Here is a 7527-nt window from a genome sequence, read left to right as displayed (position 1 = left end):
TGAATTGTAAAAGTCTGACTGGGTCTTACATAACTGAGGCTGCTCTCTGAGCCCAGATCAAGGACTCAGAGCACTTTGTTATTCCTGCAGAGATCACAAAAGCAGGACTTGGTGGTATGCTTTACAATATAGATATAACTGTGGAGAAGCCGAAGGATGGATTGATGCATGGATAGTGGTGGATGCCCATATTAAGCATAGCCAAAGTTTAAAATAATGAGGTCAGTCTATGTGGAAATAATCACTATAAGTAAAAAGCTCTCAGACTTTAGACTGCTTGGTTTCCAAGCAGTCTAAAGTCTGCTTGGTTTCTACCTTTGGATTTGTATCACGTCAGTAAGAGCAGACATCCCTAATTTGCTCATCTCAGGTTCACATCTCTTTCTGTGAGCACCACAAAGCATCTAATTGCAATGGCAATCAGAACAAAGTTGACTTAAAGTGGGTGCAGTCTTAATGGGAGAGAAGCTCTCAGGGAGAGGCTTACATCAGACTGTAGATAAATTAATAGGCTACAAATCCCAGTATAAGATAAATAAGGATTATTTTAAACTGTGAATCATGCAAAGCTACACCAGTAGGCTTAAAATATAATTTAAAATTATATATTCCTTTTTTTCAGCTTTTGTATTTCGAAGAAATTATAAGTGGCTGTGTGCAAACATTTGAAGAAAGGCTCATTTTTAATGCATGTTTGCTGCACAGGTTGTATTTATTTCTTTTCACTTCAAAAATCAAGAAAACAAGCAGTTTGCCTGAGGATGCCCAAACCTTTGACTACAGGCATAAACAATCTCTAAAATAGCATCACTTTAAAGTCGTGTGAGATATTTATGTGTAAGCCATAAATGCCTTAAAATCATTTTTGGCTCAATGAAAGTAAACACTGACCTGCAGCAGGACTATTTTTCTCTCTACGACAGTGACTGGCATAGCAATTTCCACTTTGACTGCATAAAGGTAACATAACAGCCTCCTATGTTCCTTTTCCTCAGCTCTGTATAGCTCAACACTGGAGCCTAAAAAGATGTTCCCCAGCTTTGCATTCTTGTAATATCCCACAGGGTGTTACAGGAATTCATTAAAAGTTCATTTTCTGTTCCTCGTACTTCTGCATGGGTTTTCCAGTTTCCCACACCTGAACATATAAAATTGTTGGGCTCACTAAAAAAATCGCAGTTACATTATTTTAGGTGAAAACTAAGACCACGAATTAGCTAACTGGAGGGTGACGATGGTTAGTGAAGAGTTGGAAAGATGATGTTCCTAGTTCTCACGGCATAAAGATCACCTGGTTGAAGCTTGTGTTTTTTTCTGGTTGAAATTCCCAAACTTTGGATTTATTGCCACAAATATGTTGATATTTGAATGTTCCCATAGTAATATTCATTTTGTTTGCTAACAATCCCATGAGCCTCACATGTATTTTGCTTAGTTCAAACTAATGCTGGCTTACTACAGTGATGGGCGCTGTATACATCACGCCCACTAAACATCAGCATCTGTTCCCAAGCAGAGCCAGAACAGTGTGTAAACCTCCAGTCAACTGAAGAGTGTTTAAAAAAAAGCAAAATCATCCGTTTGTGGATTTTCTGTGGAGTTTTTCTTAATAATAATAATAATAATAATAATAATAATAATAATAATAATAATAATAATAATAATAATAATAATAAAATTGTAAACTTACTATGAAATAACAATGCAATACCCAACTCATTTAGGTTAAAAATCCCTGTGCTTATCAGGCGTATTGCTGGGAGAGGTGGAAACAGTTTAATGGTGTGTTTGGATTTGAGTGGTTTCCGTCACGTACAGTAAATCTCTGCTTTCATCCATGTCATTTCCTGTTTTGCTCTCTGACGTCCGTCTCATTGTAGACCATGGAACAGGAAACCAGTGTGATTCCTTTTAAAGGAGTTCATTCCCGAGGAATGCGATTCACACAGCGTTCCTGGCCTCAAATGAGCCATTACATCACTGCTGACTGGGGATTTCTTGACGCCACTTCACTGTTCCTCTTTCAACTCAGGCAGTCAGTTTACTTGAATTCATTACAGAAAAGCAGGCATTACCAAACAATGAGCTAAAACATCATTCGAGTTTCATTCGTGCGTAATGGAAATCATTTCTGTCTTAACTAATGTCCAATTTAAGCTCAATCCATAAATCAAAACACTGGTGGGAAAAGGGAGCAAAACCAAGCTGTGAGAAGATGTGGATGTGTGAATGGAAGTGACAGCGAACATAGCTTTAGCAAATGCCATGGGCTACCTAGTGGGCAAAAAAACTGTATCGTAAAGTAGCAAGCTGGTAAGCTGTCAGTCATACAAGGAGGTCTCGGGGCATCTTTGCAGCTGTGAAGATGCTTCCAGTGTGTATTAACCGTTCCTGGAGTGGACAGAAACGAACGTGTGGAATTTTTTAGTATCCAAGAGAAGACTTCAGAGGTCCTCTAGGGACCAGACTGCCTTGTTGCTGTATTCTGTGGTGTTTCCATTGCATAGATCATTTTTGTGGCTTTGTTCTAATTATTCATCTGACATCTGACCATAAAGTAGGCAGTGTTTATCTTATTTATATTATGTACAAACAGTAGACGAATGGACAAGTTTGAAATATGATGGATTCCCAACTCCTAAACTAAAAGAACCAAAAAGGATTTTGCAAATGTTTTCTAAGGTCAGATGTCTTATAAGCTACATGATTAAGTATTAACTATAAATCTATCTTTTTTGATAAAAAAAAAGAAAAAGAAGCAAACGTCTATTTCACTACACAAGGCTAATATTTAGGCTTTCACTGATAAATGAGGCTCTCTGCCTCTCGGGGCAAAAATAGGCTTAACTTCAAAGGGTGTTTCCAGTATTTCATGAAAAAAAAAATGGTGCAGATTTTCTTGGACTGAGCTCACACACTAAAGTCAAGCTCACGGTGCATTTGATCTGAAAGATCTGTGAAATGCCTGGTAGCCTGGATTAGAACTAAAGATCAAATTGTTGCTACTGAAAGTCATTGTAATGTGATCTAAGTGATAAGATACTTTCGGGAAGTCCTGTGGGAGTCCTCTGTAGTCTGCACCGAAGCAACACAGGCTGGCGAGTTCTGACACCATAAGTCCACTGACGCAACCTTTCCACTGCCACCAGTAACCCACATCTGAGAAAGGCATTAGTGGACTGCCATCTGATGGTGAACTCCAGCTGATGCAACAGAGCGATAGCAGCTAGTGTGGCTCCAGTTGGTGACGAACGACCTTGCAAGAAAAAAGAAAAAGAAAAAGAAAAAAAGCTCTGAATATGCAAGATAATGCTATGAGTGACGAGTGCAGTTAGAGCAGGAAGGAAACTTTTCCCAGTCACAAGTAGACCAACTAGTAGGAAAAATTAGATGTCAAGTGGGAACTCCACAGTAACAGGTTTTTTGCAGGATGGATCCTCTGCTGAGGCTTAAAATGTGCTTGTTGCCTGCTGTTGTTACTTTCCCCACATACTGGGAGTGTGCGGGCTTTAGTCTCAGCGGTGTCAGTGGTATCTCCAGGCCATCTATCTTACAGAGGGCAGATCATTATGTAGTCGACAGGTAGCTTTAGGTTGGAGCCAGGTGGGAATGCCTGTGCTAGATGAACTATAGGATACTACTGTTGTTCACTGGACCTCCATAAAACCACACTGGCTCCTTTAACTCTTGAATACTACATTACACTTGGGCTTGTTCTATTCTTGCACTGATGCCACAGTTTATTGCACCCAAAGCTGCATTTAAAATGCTGGTGTTATTTTATTTTATTTTTTACCAGCTAATCCCATAAAACCAAACACATCAATGAATTTATCTGGCTAACAAGTGCTGTCTGTGCAGACTCGGCTTGTAGCTTATGGTCTGTGCCACACAACTCCATCACTGCATAAAAACCACTTAAATCACATAAAGCATGCATACTACCGGGTGATATTCTCCCTATTTTGACAGCTCTGCCGCTGTATTTTGCCTCGACAGCAGCTCCGTGTCGAGAAGGCATCACAGAGGATGCAAGGGGAACGTGTCTCCTCTGCTACTCGGATGAGCTAAAGAAAGAAAGCTTTACTGTTTGTCCTCATTGTAATTACTGAATACATCACTGAACACACCATTCTGGCTTTTGGCTACATGTTTTTCACAGTTTCTGGACAACAGTGAGTTCAATGGCACAGAAACGTATGCTTCATTTGGCTGTGAATGCAAAGACAGTGCTTGTTAGTGGGATAAATTCCTTGTTTGGTTTTGGTCTGCTTGTGGAATTTGTTGTTAATTATACCAAAGATAAAACATGCCAGCCTTGTTAATGAATGCAAAAAGTGTGTGATTTTTGAAGGAACATAGTAGTCAGGTATATTGTCTAGGACTGTGGTGCTTTTTCCATAAATATTTTTGTTTGATTCATACTTTGTGGCCACTATATTAGGTACACCCGTTCAACTGCTCGTGAACACAAGTATCTAATCGAGTATTGATTTGGGCATGCAGGCATGGTCAAGACTGGGAAAGAAAGGGCATTTAAATTACTTGGATAGAAGTTACATGGTTGTTGGTGCCAGATGGGGTGGTCTGAGTATTCAGAAACTGCTCATCTACTGAGATTTTCCACACAACCATCTTTAGGGTTTACAGAGTATGGTGTGAAATGCAGAAAATATCCAGTGAGCAACTCTGCTCTGGATGTAAATGTCTTGCTGATGCCATAGATCAGGGGAGAATGGCCAGACTGCTTCAAGCTGACACAAAACTTGGCATGTAGAGGATCACCTCTAAATGCACAACATGTCAGACCTAGAAGCAGATGGACTAAACCAGCAGAAGGCCACACTGGGTGCCACTCTGATTAAGACCAGAAAACTGAGGTTGCAATTCATGTAAATTCACAACAATTGCGCAACAGTCGTCTGATGTATCTTGATTTCTGCTACAACTTGGGATGGAATAGTCAGAATTTGCTGTATAAACCACAGAAAAGCATGGGCCCATCCTGCCTTTTATTAACATTTCAGGGCCCTGCTGGTGGTGTAATGGTGTGGGGCATATTTTCTTGGCCCCTTAGTAATTTAAACACCAAAGCCTACAGAGATGATCAGAGTACTGTTTCGGTTATGACCACAGTGCACCCATCTTCTGATGCCTGCTTACAGGAAGATAACCCACTGTGTCACAAAGCTCAGATCATCTGTACTCAAATAGCCTCGAGGGTCATCCGATCTCAATCCAATAGAGCACCTTTGGGATGTGGGGGAATGTCAGATTCTCATTTCACGGCTGTGCAGATGACAGATCTGCAGCAACTCTGTGATTCTATCACATCAATATGGACCAAAATCTCTGAGGAAAGTTTCCAGCACCTTGTTGAATCTGTGCCACAAATATTGAAGAAGAAAAAAGGGGGTCCAATTTAGTATTAGCAAAGTGTACATAATTAAAGTGTCTGGCGGGTATGTACAAACACACACAAAACACAAAACACCCAAACCTCTTGACTTCAAGAAAATGAATGTGATGTTCTATATTCACGAGAATCACAATAAGATACATAAAGAATAGATATTTTATTTTTGATTACTCCAGTTTCCATGATTATAAATACATTCTATGGACATAAACATAGAAGTAACAGGGCATCTTTAGTAATCTGTACAATAACACTGAGATAACATAGATTTATCAGAGATGTATCTGGGCTCAAAGCCCATCGCTTTTGTTGATTAGAGTCCTTGTTTCCAGTGATACATTGTGTTATAATATCTGCCTTCGCATGAAACTCCTCATTAGGTGAACCTGAAAAAAAAAATGCCACAGATTTGTCTATGCAGTATGGGTACAAAACTTTTTTTTTTCAAGATTGCATTTTTCACATGGAAATAATAGATTATTGATGTTTTGACAAAACACATTATGATATCCCTTTTGGAGAAAAACAGGCTATTTAAATTCAAAGTGCAAGAGTTTTGGTTCACTGACTGACTCGAGTCTGCTTCTCAATAAGTAATGTTCATTAGCTTCGTAGTCAGCAGAGAAACACGGTAACTCAAGAAAATTAGATTCTAAATGAGTGGAAATGAGTAGCCCAGATTATGGCACTTACAAAGCTGGAGAAAGAGAAAATGGGCGCGTCATATATGTGCGAGACAGAGGGAGAGCTGCCCATATATATTGTACATGAGGGGAGCAGAAAAAACCCCAACAACATTTGAGCACAAAAGAAAAAGAGAGATGGGGAAAAAGATGAACGAGGCTTGAGAGCAGAGAGATGAAGGTGAGGAAGAAGGTGAGAGGAAATATAGGTAACAACGTGCTCTCTGTGGTAGAAATAAAATTCTCAATATCTTCACGCAAACACAAAGACACCCACAACTGCACACACCTGCAGCTCTCTCCCAGCGGGTGGGACTGTGTAATTTGGCACATCCATTTCCTAGGCTGGGTTTGTCTTCGCTGCTGTCGAGGCAGTCACAACCCCCATCGGGGTATTCTAGCCATTCCTTGAATGATGTCACTTTCGAAGCACACTCGCTGAACTGCAAACAAATCTCGGTCGTGGAAACGCGTCTCACTCATAACCGCCCCCCCACTGAGCCATCCATTCCCTTTTCCCCCCTCGTGCGATTCGTGTCATAGGAAGTTTGGACTAATTTCATCAAGCCTTCAGGTTACTGAGTGCAGAGGAAGTTTGACCCCGTTTTTCCTCCTGCTGCAGTTTCCATGGTCTTCCCCCTTTGGTCCGTGACTTAATTATGTGGCTCTTCACAGGGCCATGTATCCCAAACTGTGTCCCTGAGGCCACTAGGTCTGCCCCTGCCAATACTCAGTGACATCTGCTCTGCTTTAACAGCATATGGGAAAATTACATGGCAAAAAACAAGTTGCCCTCCCATGACATTTCTTCCCTTTGATAGTTCACTCTCAGCTCCACCACTCAATTTTAATTCTGTGTCACTCTATGTGTGTGTGTGTGTGTTGGGGCCAGTGGACACCGACCTCACACCACTGCACATGAATCAGAGAAGAGAAGAATCCGCTTTGATTCATAACGGTGCTGTTCACCCAAATGGCAAAATAACTTCCAGGCTCAAAGTACGTTTCCTGTAAAATTTTCATGAGCTTGCTGTAAACTTGTTAGCAAACAGCTGCTTATTCATACATTCAGCAGAGGCAGAGCTTTACAGGGATATTTCTGGCCACCTGTCCAGTAGTTATCCTCTTTTCAAATTTAGCGATCAGTGCAGCGGAAGTGATCCAAAATAGCTTATTATTGTGAAACTTGAAATATGCTGAAACACGGAGGAGAGCTGCACAGTTATGTGATGACTGGGGACGATCTTCCAATAGATGCCGATGTTTAGCATAACAATTAGGCTTTTTTGTTTCCTTTGTTTTTATTTGTATGATTTTTTATTCCCCACTGTGTGCTCACAGACTCTTTGAATGTTTAACCAGGACAAAATTGATGTGATACAACAGAAAAAAATACACTGATCAGAAATAAGATTATGACCATCT

This window comes from Haplochromis burtoni, unplaced genomic scaffold (assembly GCF_018398535.1).
Source record: "Haplochromis burtoni strain Fernald_Lab_line unplaced genomic scaffold, NCSU_Asbu1 Contig_10, whole genome shotgun sequence".
Taxonomy (NCBI): domain Eukaryota; kingdom Metazoa; phylum Chordata; class Actinopteri; order Cichliformes; family Cichlidae; genus Haplochromis; species Haplochromis burtoni.
The sequence above is the reverse complement of the archived record's forward strand: the minus strand, read 5'-3'. Positions refer to the sequence as shown.